Source organism: Chiloscyllium plagiosum, chromosome 8 (assembly GCF_004010195.1).
Source record: "Chiloscyllium plagiosum isolate BGI_BamShark_2017 chromosome 8, ASM401019v2, whole genome shotgun sequence".
Classification (NCBI taxonomy): domain Eukaryota; kingdom Metazoa; phylum Chordata; class Chondrichthyes; order Orectolobiformes; family Hemiscylliidae; genus Chiloscyllium; species Chiloscyllium plagiosum.
In genome coordinates this window covers 34,766,387-34,781,453 of record NC_057717.1, presented here as the reverse complement: position 1 = coordinate 34,781,453, position 15,067 = coordinate 34,766,387, and positions in this window count along the sequence as shown.

Below are 15,067 nucleotides of genomic sequence, written 5' to 3'. Positions count from 1 at the left end.
AATTAGGTCCACTCTCCTCCTCCTTTTCTCTAATGAAAAAAAGTCCGAGCTCAGTCAACCTCTCTTCATAAGATAAGCCCTCCAGTCCGGGCAGCATCCTGGTAAACCTCCTCTGAACCCTCTCCAAAGCATCCACATCTTTCCTATAATAGGGCGACCAGAACTGGACGCACTATTCCAAGTGTGGTCTAACCAAAGTTTTATAGAGCTGTAACAAGATCTCACGACTCTTAAACCCAATCCCCCATTAATGAAAGCCAAAACAGCATATGCTTTCTTAACAACCATGTCCACTTGGGTGGCCATTTTAAGGTATCTATGTACCTGCACACCGAGATCCCTCTGTTCCTCCACACTGCCAAGAATCCTATCCTTAATCCTGTACTCAGCTTTCAAATTCGACCAAATTGCATCACCTCGCATTTTTCCAGGTTAAACCCCGTCTGCCACCTCTCATCCCATCTCTGCATCCTGTCAATTTCCCGCTGCAGCCTACAACAGCCCTCTATACTGTCAACCACACCTCCAACCTTTGTATCGTCTGCAAACTTGCTGACCTATCCTGCAATCCCCTCATCCAAGTCAGTAATAAAAAATACCATCAGTAGAGGCCCAAGGACAGAGCCCTGTGGAACACCAGTCACCACAGACTTCCAGGCAGAATATTTTCCTTCTACTACCACTCGCTGTCTTCTGTTGGCCAGCCAATTCTGTATCAAGACAGCTAAGTTCCCCTGTATCCCATTCCTCCTGACCTTCCGAATGAGTCTACCATGTGGAATCTTATGAAATGCCTTGCTGAAGTCCACATTCACCACATCCACAGCTCAACCCTCATCAAACTTTCTAGTCACATCCTCAAAGAACTCGGTAAGTTTTGTGAGGCATGACCAGCCCCTCACAAAGCCGTGTTGACTGCATTTAATCAAGCCAAACTCTTCCAGGTGGTCATAAATCCTATCTCTCAGAATCCTTTCTAACGACAGACGTGAGAATTATTGGTCTGTAATTGCCGGGGATTTCCCTATTTCCTTTCTTGAAGAGAGGAATTACATTTGCCTCTCTCCAGTCCTCAGGTACGACTCCAGTGGAGAGCAAGGATGCAAAGACCTTTGCAAGTGGCGAAGCAATTGCATTTCTCGTTTCCCAAACCAGCCGAGGACAAACCTGGTCCCCTACCTCCTCAGACTCCATACACAAATTCTCTACGCTATCTCTGATCGGCCCTACTCTTTCTTTGACCATTCTCTTATTCCTCACATAAGTGTAAAATGCCTTTGTGTTCTCCCTAATCCGTTCTGCCAAGCCTTTCTCGTGGCCCCTCCTGGCTCTCCTCAGACCATTTTTAAGCTCCTTCCTTTCCTGCCTGTAATCCTGTAGAGCTGAGCTTGACCCTAGCTTCCTCCACCTTATGTAAGCTACCTTTTTCCTTTTGACGAGAAGCTCCAAGGTTCCTTTATCTTACCACTTCTTGCCTGTCTCAGAGGGACATATTTATTCATCACTTGCAACAACTGTTCCTTAAACAGTCTCCACATGTCTATAGTGCCTTTACCATGGAACAATTGCTCACAATCCATGCTTCCTAACTCATGTCTAATCACATCATAGTTTCCTCTTCCCCAATTAAATATCCTCCCATTTGGCCTAATCTTCTCCTTCTCCATAGTTATGTAGAATGTGAGGCAATTGTGGTCACTATCACCAAAATGCTCTCCCACCACAAGATCTAATACCTGTCAACGTACTGAGTTAGGAAACCCTCCTGCACACACCTGACTAAAACTGTTCCATTCAAATCTTCTGCTCGAAGGAGGTTCCAATCAATGTTGGGAAAGTTAAAGTCACCCATTACAACAACCCGACTACGTCCACACTTTTCCAAAATCTGCCGATCTATGCTTTTTTCCATCTCCCTGCTCCTTTTGGGGGGCCTGTAGTAAACCCCTAAAGAGGAGACTGCTCCCTTGCTGTTCCTAATTTCCACCCATACTGACTCGGTAGGCAGATCTTCCAAGACAATAGAAGCTTCTGTAGCTATGATACCTTCTCTGATTAGTAGTGCTACACCCCCTCCTCTTTTTCCCTCCTCCCTATTCTTTTTAAATCCAGCAACCATTCCTGCTCCTGAGAAACCCATGTCTCTGTTATGGCCACAACATCATAGCACCAGGTACTGATCCATCCTCTAAATTCGTCACTTTTATTCCTGATACTCCTTGCGTTAAAGCAAACACACTTTACCTGATCCCTTGGTTCTTTCCCAGGAAAATCCTTTCCACTAGCTGGTCTACCTCTTGCTATTGCCTCATCTGCATCAACTCTCACCGCCGGTATAGAGCTCAAGTTCCCACGCCCCTGCCATACTAGTTTAAATCCTCTCGAACTACTCGAGTAAACCTTCCACCCAGGACGTTGGTCCCCTTCCAGTTCCGATGCAACCCGTCCTTCTTGTACAGGTCCCACCTTCCCCAGAAGGCATCCCAATTACCTACATTGTGGGCGGCACGGTGGTACAGTGGTTAGCACTGCTGCCTCGCAGCGTCAGAGACCCGGGTTCAATTCCCGCCTCAGGCGACTGACTGTGTGGAGTTTGCACGTATTGCCCGTAGTGTTAGTGTTAGGGGTAAATATAGGGGTATGGGTGGGTTGCGCTTCGGCGGGTCGGTGTGAACTTGTTGGGCCGAAGGGCCTGTTTCCACACTGTAAGTAATCTAATCTAATCTAATCTAATCAAAAAAAAAATATCTGAAGCCCTCCCTCCTACATCAGCTGTGCAGCCATGTGTTAAGCTGTGCCCGCTCCTTGTTCCTCGCCTCGCTATCTCGTGGCACCGGTAGTAAACTAGAGAACACTACTCTGTTCGTCCTGCTTTGCAGCTTCCATCCTAACTCCCTGAATCACTTTTTATATCCTCGATCCTTTTCCTGGCTATATCATTAGTGCCAATAGGTTACACGATTTCTGGCTGTTCGCCCGCCCCTTTTCGAACCTTATACAGCTGATTGGAGACGTCCCGGACTCTGGCACCAGGGAGGCAACATACCTTCCGGGAATCCCGATCCTGACCACAAAATCTCCTGTCGATTCCCCTAACTATCGAGACCCCTACCACGAGTACTTTTCTATTCTGCCCCCTTCCCTTCTTTGCCACAGTGTCAGGCTCAGTGCCTGAGAACTGACTGCTATGGCTTTCCTCTGGTAGGTCATTCCGCACTGCAGTATCCAAAACGGTATACTTATTGCTGAGGGGAATGTCCACAGAGGATCTCTGCACTTTCTGTCTGTCCCCTTTCCTCCCCCTGACTGTAACCCATCTATCCTTGTCCTGATTCTTATGAGTGACCAATTCCCGGTAACTCCTCTCAATTACCACCTCAGCCTCCCCAATGATCCATAGTTCATATAGCTCCAGCTCCAATTCCCTAACACGGTTTTCAAGGAGCTGGAGTTTGGTGCACTTCCCGCAGATGTAGCCAGCAGAGACATGTGCCATGTCTCCCACCTGCCACATTCTGCAGGAAGAGCAAGCAACTGCCCTAGCATCCATACCCGGCTTATCTGAACACGCACTCAGTACTAAAGTAGAAAGCTTAGTACAAGTTGCGATAAAATTAGTAACAAGCTTGCTGATATATATGGTCACAGCTTTCCTTCACGGCTGCCCCTCTGGTCCTCGTCACTTCCACCGCTGCTCCCGCTCCTTCTGTGAAAGGGAAAACACTGCTGCCCGCCACCGGTAAGTAATTTTTTTTAAAAAACTGCCTTACCTTAGCTGCAGTCTTTTGGGTTCGTCTTACCTACGCTGCTGCTCGCAATCAAAATACTGGAAACTTTGCTGCTTTCCATGTCCTTTCTCACAAACACTCGGTAAAACTTTGAAGTTCTTAGCTGTTCTTCCAATATCCTAATATTTTATTTTAAATTGTTAATATTTTTCTGTAATTTTGTCTTATAGACCAAAACACAGGTTGAAATAATAAGAACTCCAAACACTGAACTCCGAGAACATACACAATTAAACAACCTACATTCTGAAACGGCTAACACTCATGAACAGATGGCTGACAAGTATAAAACAGGCATGGTCTTAATAGCTTGGATGCTGACGAATTTCTTAAGTGTTCATGAAAAGTTTCCTCATTAATATGTCGATGTAACTACCACAGAAGGAGCAAAGTATGACCTACTGTTGTGACATATGGCAGGGCAAGCGACTGAAGCGTCAGTAGCGGAACAATTTAGTGCCAGGGATAATAATTTGATTAGTTGTAAAGTATCCACGGAAAGGATTGGCATTGTTTACAAGATAACGTTCTTAATTGGACGAGGGCAAATGTTGATAGTATGAGACACAAACTTTCAAGGGTCGATTGAAGTAGACTGCAGCAAAAGTGTTGGCCAGCAAGTGGGAAGCTTTCAGAAATGAGATACCGAGAGTTCAGAGCATTATATTCCCGTTAAAGTGAAGGTAAGGCTTGAAAGAGGAGGGAACCCTCGAAGAATAAAAATATTGAGGCTCTGGTTAAGAATAAGAAGGAGTCATATATTAAACATAGATAACTGAGATCAAGTGAATATCTTGAAGAGTACAAGAGGTGTAGGGACATTCTAAAGAGGGAAATGAGGAGGGAAGAAGATGAATATTGAATAATCAGATTAGATTACATTACAGTGTGGAAACAGGCCCTTCGGCCCAACAAGTTCACACCGACCCGCCGAAGCGCAACCCACCCATACCTCTACATTTGCCCCTTACCTAACACTACGGGCAATTTAGCAAGGCCAATTCACCTGACCTGCACATCTTTGGATTGTGGGAGGAAACCGGAGCACCCGGAGGAAACCCACGCAGACACGGGGAGAACGTGCAAACTCCACACAGTCAGTCGCCTGAGGCGGCGAATTGAACCCGGGTCTCTGGCGCTGCGAGGCAGCAGTGCTAACCACTGTGCCACCGTGCCGCCCACTAATCTTGTTGGATAATGTAAAGGACAATCCAAATAACAAAAGGAATAGAATCATCGATATGTACAATTCGGAAACAGACCCTTTGGTCTCACTCCTCCATGCTGACCAGATATCTTAAACTAATCTAGTCCCATTTGCCAGTAATTGGCCCATATCCCTCTAAATCCTTCCTATTCATTTCCCCATCCAGATGCCTTCTAAAGGTTGTAATTGTACCAGTCTCCGCCACTTCCCTGGCAGTTCATTCCATACACACCACCACTCCATGAAAAGTTGCCCCTTCGGTCCATTCAACTTTTTCCCTTCTCACCATAAACCTATACTCTCCAGTTCTGGACTCACCCACCCCAGGGAAAAGACCTTGTCTGTTTACCATATCTTTGCTCCTCATGATTTTATAAACCTTTATAAAGTCACCCCTCAGCCTCCTGGGAAATCAGCCCCAGCCTATTCAGCCTCTTCCTATATTACTGTACGTGGCTGGGAATATGTAACAACCATAGAACATAGAACATAGAAGACTACAGCGCAGTACAGGCCCTTCGGCCCTGGATGTTGCGCCGATCCAAGCCCACCAAACCGACACTAGCCCCCTATCCTCCATATGCCTATCCAAATGCCTGCTTAAATGCCCATAATGAGGGAGAGTCCCGCACTGCTACTGGCAGGGCATTCCACGAACTCACGACTCGCTGAGTAAAGAAGCTACCCCTAACATCTGTCCTATACCTACCCCGCCTTAATTTAAAGCTATGCCCCCTTGTAATAGCTGACTCCATACGTGGAAAAAAGATTCTCACTGTCGACCCTATCTAAACCCCTAATCATCTTGTACACCTCTATCAAGTCACTCCTAAACCTTCTTTTCTCCCATTAAAACAACCCCATGTGCCTCAGCCTTTCCTTATACGATCTTTCTACCATACCAGGCAACATCCTGGTAAACCTCCTCTGCACCCGTTCCAGTGCCTCCACATCCTTCCTATAGTATGGCGACCAAAACTGCACACAATACTCCAGATGCGGCCGCACCAGAGTCTTATACATGTGCAACATGACCTCAGGACTCCGGAACTCAATTCCTCTACCAATAAAAGCCATATGCCTTCTTCACCGCACTATTTACCTGGGTGGCAACTTTCAGAGATCTGTGTACATGGACACCAAGATCCCTCTGCTCATCCACACTACCAAGTATCCGACCATTAGCCCAGTACCCCATCTTTTTGTTACTCTTACCAAAGTGAATCACCTCACACTGAGCTACATTGAACTCCATTTGTCACCTTTCTACCCAGTTGTGCAGCTTATCTATATCCCGCTGTAACCTGCCACGTCCTTCCTCACTGTCTACAACTCCTCCGACTTTCGTATCATCCGCAAACTTGCTCACCCAACCTTCTAACCCCTCCTCCAGGTCATTTATTAAACTGACAAACAGCAATGGTCCCAAAACAGATCCTTGCGGAACACTGCTAGTGACGGCACTCTAGGATGAACCTTTGCCATCAACTATTACCCTCTGTCTTCTTCCGGCCAGCCAACTCGTAATCCAAACCTCCAACTCACCCTCAATGCAATACCTCCGTACTTTTTGCAGTAGTCTACCATGGGGAACCTTATCAAACGCCTTACTAAAATCCATATACACCACATCTACTGCTTTCCCCTCGTCCACCTCCTTAGTCACCTTCTCAAAGAATTCAATAAGATTTGTGAGGCACGACCCTTGCTTCCCAGAGAATCCTAGGATAAATGTCATCAGGCCTCGGGGACTTATCTATTTTCACCCTTTCCAGAATTTCCAACACCTCTTCCCTACAACCTCAAAGCCATTCATTCTACTTAATTGTGACTCAGTACTCACATTGTTAACAATGTCCTGTTCCTGATTGAATACTGACGAAAAGTATTCATTCAGTGTCTCCCCAATCTCTTCAGCCTCCACACGCAACTTCCCACTACTATCCTTGACTGGACCTATTCCCACACTAGTCATTCTTTTATTCCTGACATACCTATAGAAAGCCTTAGGGTTTTCCCTAGTCCTACCAACTAAGGACATTTCATGTCCTCTCCTTGCTGCTCTTAGCTCTAACCAAGAGGGGTGCTTCATAGATCATGCTGCGTTTTATACAAATGTTGTTTTATTTTCATTGCAGTTGGTTTAAAATCGTGGATGGGTGCCTTTTTAATTTGATGCCAGTAGCACAGAAAGACATGGGGAAATAAAAGGAAACAGAAAGGAAATGGACAAAAAGTAATTGCAATATAGATAACCTCACCATATAATTCATGTAAAAAAAAGTTTCCTACTTTGACATTGCAGCTAATTGAGCCTATTCATTATTCCTGTGTTTGTAATAATTTTCATCAATCCATCATTCTACATTTAATTGTTATAGTTACCATGAGGATTACTGCACCTCCCTAAGTGCTTAACTAAAATTCAAAATAAAGTAAAAATGCAAAATAAATATTGTCTCTCATTATTACAAAAAAAGTAATTCAATGACATCAAATTGGAAGAGAAATATAATAAGATAATCAACTTTGAGGACTGCAAGAAGTTGCAAGAAAACATTAATTAATTGACAGGAGGGTCGAATCATTAGCAAATGAAGTTCCACACAGAGAAATGAAAGGTGATACATCTTGGGAGGGATAATGTGCGGGCCACTTATTCGAAGATGCACATCTAAGTGGGGGAGACGAACAAAGGGATCGTCTTTGTGGTAAAGAGACAATTACATCAGTCACTAACAATTTCAACATAAGTTCTGCAGGCCATAAAAACGCAAACAAAGCTCAAAGCTTTATCTCTAAAAGGTTACATTTGCAAGTAAGATCCCTATAAAAATTTGGTCAACAATAATTAAGAGTAATGCCTGCAGTTCCAGTTGGCATGCTATAGAATGGCTACGGTAGCACGAGAGAGAGAAAAGATGATTTCTAAGAATGATACACAAGTTTCTGGCTGCGTATATCAAGGAAGAAGTGTCATGCTATTCAGTTCTCTCTTGAAAAGAAGGCTTACGCTTCTAAAATTATGAAATGGTTGATAAGAGAAGGTACAGAGAAAACATTTCCATTCATTCTTTAGCTACCTTTAGCTCCGTTCATGACTAACGATGACTTTGGATTCCCGTTTAATGTTAGTTGCCAGCTTCATTTACTTCTTCACTTCCCCTCTGAGCTGCCTATATTTAGTTCGGTTCTCACTGACATAATAAAAACTAATCCTCATCCTTTGTTACATCGTGCAGGGAATTACAGTTTTGTTTTAGCCACAATTTCCTGCTTGTGGAAACCTAGACTGTAGCTGAACAATCTCCACTTGGAGGACAGACTATTATTTCATTGCAGTTTTGCCCAAACCTATGCTCAATGTACTTGCTGCAAATGTCCTCTTGCCGCATTGAAATCGGCCCTCCTCCAATTCAGAATTATTTTGGATTGTTCCTTAAGCATTTTATACCCAAGCTAAAATCTTATGATACAATGATCAATGCTTCCTTAAATGATCCCAGTCAGATATTTAATATATTTTACACATATTGTGTGTGCACACAAATTATGAAGGTGGGAAGGTTGAAGAAATTATTAGGATTATGAACTTTATAATTAGGACCTTCACATACAAAATATGGAAGTTATGATAAATGGTTATAAAACATCCAGCTTTTCCCTCATGTCCACTATTTATGCAGTATGCTTCAGGAAGGGATTTGAGAGGATGCACAAAAAATTCATTAAAATGGTACTTGAGATGAGCAACTGGATAAATATGTGAAAAGTTTGAAGAAGAAAGGGCTGCTCTTTATGGAGAAGAGAAGACAAAGAAGACATTTTACATGTGTTCAAAATCATGAGGGATTTGGATAGAGCAGGTAAGAATAAACAAATGATTGGTGGCTCAGTGGTTAGCAGGACTGCCTCACAGTGCCAGGGCCCTGGGATTGATACCAGTCTCAGGTGGCCGTCTGTGTGGAGTTTACAAATTCTCCCCGTGTCTGATGGCTTTCCTCCGGCTGTGCAGTCCATGTTAACTTGCACACAGTTCATGGATGTGTAGGTTAGGTGCATTAATCAGGGGTAAATGTAGGGGAATGCACCTGGAGGGGTACTCTTTGGAGGGTTGGTGTGGACTTGTTGAGCCAAATAGCCTGCTTCCACACTGTAGGGCATCTATTTAAAAAAGACTTGAGAAGAAATGGACACTTATTTAAGATGATCAGCAAAGGTAAAACAACAGTTTGATTGGTTTTTGCTTAAAATAACATAGTTCAGAACTGGAATGCTCTGCTTAATAGAGTAGTGATGGAGATAGCTTCAACTGAGGTCTTCAAAAGGGAACTACAATTTTCTGAAGGAATCGTTTTGCAGTAGTACTTAGTAGAGAGACTTGGCAGTGAATGTAGGCAAGTTCCTATTTGAGAGCTGGTACAAACACATCAAATAATTGCCTCCGAGCTGTTACCATTGATAACTTAGTCATGCATGGAACTAAAGATACTTTGCAAACACTTCACTTGATCCTGGAGAACCTGCATTCCCATTTTCCTCACCGTTTGCACTCACAATGTTTCCAGAATAGCAATTGATCAAAGAGCACAAATTAAGTCATTTAACATTATTAACGTATCCAGAATTAAGTCCAAAGCAATTTAACAAAAAAAAATCACAGACTTGGGATTCAGTATTTCAAGCCTGGTCAACTAGTTTTCTTAAGTTAGTCAATGACTGCGTAAAGATTAGAGTAGTGCTGAAAAATCACAGCAAGTCAGGCAGCATCCGAAGAGCAGGAAAAGCAATGTTTTAGGCAAGAGCCCTTCATCAGGAATGGCTGTGTAAGATCGTCGTGTGGGTATAGGGTTCCTTTGACTTCCACAGGATGAGGCAATGAGGCATGCCTGGGGTTGGGGCATTGAAGAGACAGTACAGAATAAATAGAAGAGAAAACCATTTCTTCAGTCTGTCACCCTTGTTTATAGCCGTTTGTGGGCTTTGCAAGACCTTCACCCTGAAAGACAAGCAACATTCAACTGACCATTGAAAAACTTTGGATGTTAGATGCTGATTCAACATTGTCTACTCTCTCAAAATAAGCCAAACATTTCAGAACCAGTCAAGTAGTTGTTTTCTGAAATTGTTGTAGCCTGAGTTGATGCCTCCCTGAGGCAATCCTGACATAATCTTACAAGAACTGCCAGCAGTTCCCTTTCATATTATTGGATCCCAAATACACAGCAAGTTTAATCTGATATCAGACCAAACTTACTTGCCACTTAGTTTCCTTTAGTTTCTGACAAACTTAGGTTTCCACCTACTTCACAGGGTGAGCTATCGACATTTTCACAGCTGCAACTGGTCATAAAGTACCAGTTACAACATTTTAAATATGTGCATGATCACAAAGTTAATATTCGGTACTTCTTATCAATATCCAGATTTTTGGCTGTGAGGGCAGGAGCTTGTGGCTGGGGAGTAAAGAGGTCAAACGATAAATTTCTGTACTGAGACGGAGGGAAAACATCCCAAATGCAAGGATTTAAGTTTAACTTCCTTATCTTGGAAAAAGAAGCTCAAGTTCTTCATAAACTATGACTAATTTAACCCTGAAGAGCACAACTTGTAACTCAATGTTTGATTCAGAACATAATATATTAATTTCTCATTGCTCAAATTCACTAAATGTGCATGTCATATTAGTCATTATTGGCTGTTCTGCTGAAAAGAGAATTTTATTCCTTTTACTTTTCTGCCACTTTAATAGTTCTACGTTTAGTGAAAGATCTGGCCATAATAAATCAGGGGTAATTAGAGGTCTAACCCAGAGAAGTATAATGACCTCAGTATTGAGGCTTCTATTAATTGATTACATCAGTGAAACGGTGTGAATGTGATGTTGCCTCTATTATATTCACCATGAAAGCTTGATTCAAACAAATAGCCATTAACTGGGAAAATGCCTGACTCCATGGATACACATGACATCTGGCCAGCTTAGATTATAAAAAATGCAAAATATTCAATGGAGAAATTCCAAGGCAAGGAGACCAGGAGCAGGTCACACTCTTAATTGTAGCCATACTTCTTCAAATTTCACCAAACGTTGGAGACCATGGCAACGAATTTGGAGGAAGTTTGGGGTGGGGGAGGTGGTGAGGACAAGTGGAAAGAGAAACAAAGAGAAGCGATGCAGTGGGGTGAAGGAGAGGAACCCATTTCTTCAGTTTTTTCGCTATTGCTGCATTGTCCAGAAATAGAACCTCAATATTGATCAGCAAGCAATTTCCCATCTCAGCGTTTTGGATGCTTCAATGTTGGTACTATTGTTTAAGACAACTCTGTCTCTAATATTAAACTCTTAGGGAGGCAGTCCAGCAGCCTACTTAATGTGGCTGCTGTTGTCTGGACTGGATTTCATTACATTGCACGAAACATTTTGAAGGAATCAATGATTCTCCAACATTCCCTTTTCACACAGCTATATTGCAAACGAAATGTAATTAAAACTCATCAAAGTCAGATAAAATCAAACTTGCTTCTTCATGGTTGTACTCACGTCTGGCAAACTTTGATTCCCATGCTCCTGACAATCGAAACGTCCCCAGCCACAAGTCCTCATGAAGCACAAATTAAACAAAGTACTTACACCTATAAATGACTTGAAAGCAATTGAAAATATGAAGATCAAAAGGCGCTATTGAGTTGATACAGCATTTTTTTAAAAAGAGGAATCACTCTAAATCACCAGGAAAAATGCACATATTGGGAGAAGCTGTGATCTGGAATGGTGGTGTTTGTTTTTGCACTGGGAGATGTTTTCAAGACGAAGTTCCTCCTGAAGTCTTACAGAAACTGCTTGCTCTCCCGAAATTCCTTTAATATTACATTTTGTTTAAAAAGTCATTTTCTAATTATATAACTGCAGTATATGTTGATATTTTTCAACTTTCACACAGGTTTGCAGGACACCATGGACTGTTCTTTTTTCAGGAATGGAGTTAGGGGAGGTGAGCCATGCAATAGCATTGGCAAGCAAAGAGTTAAACATGTCTACCCTCATTGCTGAGAAGTGAACAACTGATGACCTGAACATTGATGGGCAAGAAATATTGAATTAATGCATGGCAAATTATTCACTGGCAAATGACTGGGAAGTGGGAGAATTGGTAAAATGACAGGGAGGGTGTCTGGCACCTTCCCATTGCTAAACCATGCTGACAAAGACCGGTTCTCTTTGACATCTTGACTCCCCATGAGCGCTCAGGTCTGCCTCCGTCATTTCTCTGATTGCACCCACCTTTGCAGTCTCAGCGATGATCAATATGATTAATAGGCTCACTAATGTGATGATCTGTCCTCCCTCTTACTGGACTAGCAGCTCTTGAAACTAAGCCGCACCATCAACTGAATCTCTTCACTGGTCACTGCTGGCAACATACTATCATTGTCATAGGCCAAAGCCTCCAGGTTTCAGTCCCAGCATCAGGTCTGCCGCATTAACTGCAAGCTTCCACCTAAAATGTCTTTTTACAACACGAACGATTGAGCAAAGGTTATTTGCCAGTCAATAATTTGTTTAGTGTAAAAGAACAAACTGTGGAAGTTGACAATCTGAAAGAATTACAGAGGTTGCTGAAGAAACTCAACATGTTTTGCAGTATCTGCAGAGAGAAGCAGAGTTCACATCGAGTCGTGACCCTTCTTCAGAGAGATCTGAAGTTCTGAACATGAGTCATTCAACTAAAAACATTAACTCTACTTTCTCTCCACAGATGCAGCCAGACCTGCTCGCATTTAGTGGACAGTCACACATTGTGTTCAGCTTATTTTTCAGTGACCTCCTCAGTTTCTGGAGAACCTGAATCACCAGCTCCCTTGCACTTTCAGGAGTTGACGTTTTCAGAGCTGCAAATGATTATCAAGTGCTCTTAATTGCCAGGCAGCATCCGAGGAGCAGGAGAATCGATGTTTTGGGCATAAGCCCTTCTTCAGGGATGAGGCTGGTGTGCCAGGCGGGCTGAGAGAAAACGTAGGGGAGAGGGGATTTGGGGGAGGGGCGCTGGGAATACGATAGGTGGAAGGAGGTGAGGGTGAGTGTGATAGGCCAGAGAGGGGGAGGGGAAATGAGGAAGCTGGAGAAATCTACATTCATCCCGTGTGGTTGGAGGGTTCCGAGGTGGAAGATGAGGCGCTCTTCACCCTGACCTCACATTTACCTGGACTGTCTCAGACTCCTCCCCCCCCTTCCTCGACCTCTCCATTTCTATCTCGGGCGACCGACTGAACACAAAAATTGACTATCAGCAGATCGATTCCCACAGCTACCTAGATTACACATCTTCCCATCCTGCCCCCTGTAAAAACGCCATCCCATATTCCCAATTCCTTCGCCTCCGCTGCATCTTCTCCCAGGAGGATCAATTCCACTACCGAACAAAAATGGCCTCATTCTTCGAAGACAGCAATTTCCCCTCCAAAGTGGTCGACAATGCTCTCCACCGCATCTCCTCCACTTCCCGCACCTCCGGCCTTGAACCCTGCCCCTCCAGTCGCCACCACAATAGAACCCCACTGGTCCTCACCTTCCACCCCACCAACTTCCGGATACATCGTGTCATCCTCCGTCATTTCCGCCACCTCCATACAGACCCCACCATCAGGGAAATACTTCCCTCCCGACCCCTATCAGCATTCCGGAGAGGCCACTTCCTCCGCGACTCCCTCGTCAGGTCCACACCCCCCACCAACCCTCCCTCCACTCCCAGAACCTTCCTCTGCAACCGCAAGAAGTCCAAAACTTGCGCCCAAATCTCCCCCGTCACCTCCCTCCAAGGCCCCAATGGATCCTTCCATATCCGTCGCAAATTCACCTGCACTCAACACACATCATTTACTGTATCCGTTGCACACGATGTGGTCTCCACTACATTGGGGGGACAGGCCGCCTACTTGCGGAACGTTTCAGGGAACATATCTGGGACACCCGCACCAACTAACCCAAACTTTAACTCCCCCTCACACTCCGCCAAGGACATGCAGTTTCTTGACCTCCTCCATTGCCAGACCCTGACCACATGACGCCTGGAGGAAGAGCGCCTCATATTCCGCCTAGGAAACCTCCACCCACACGGGATGAATGTAAATTTCTCCAGCTTCCACATTTCCTCTCCCCCCACATTATCTCAGTTCCAACCCCCGGATGCAGCATCGCCCTCTGGACCTGCAATCTTCTTTCCTACCTCTCTGCCCCACCCCCTCTCTGGCCTATCACCCTCACCGTCACCTCCTTCCACCTATCGTATTCCCAGCGCCCCTCCCCCAATCGCTTCCCCTACCTTTTATTTCAGCCCGCCTGGCACACCAGCCTCATTCCTGAAGAAGGGCTTATGCCCGAAACGTCGATTCTGCTGCTTCTCGGATGCTGCCTGGCCTGCTGTGTTTTTCCAGCATCACATTTTTCAACTCTGGTCTCCAGCATCTGCAGTCCTCACGTTCATCAAATGGTATTAAGCCAATTTAAGCAAACATTTACGTTCAGAATAAAAACATTTTTAGAAACTTGAATAGGAGTGTCAGGATTTCAAGCCACTGACAGTCAAGCTGGAACATGGAAATGAAGGACAAAACCATGTCTTCAATACTTTACACATGTTGCATAGTCAAAAAAAGTCTCAGATAAAGAGTTTAGGGCAATTATAGAATGGCAACTAACTGTCCAATTTCTCCAGTAAAGAACTTTGCATACTGGATCGACATACAGGATTGAATTTTCCTCATCAATGGATATTGGCTCAGCAATTGCAAACAGTAATAGAACATAGAACATAGAAGAATACAGCGCAGTACAGGCCCTTCGGCCCTCGATGTTGCGCCAATCCAAGCCCACCTAACCTACACTAGCCCACTATCCTCCATATGCCTATCCAATGCCCGCTTAAATGCCCATAATGAGGGAGAGTCCACCACTGCTACTGGCAGGGCATTCCATGAACTCACGACTCACTGAGTAAAGAACCTACCCCTAACATCTGTCCTATACCTACCTCCCCCCCTTAATTTAAACTATGCCCCTTGTAATAGCTGA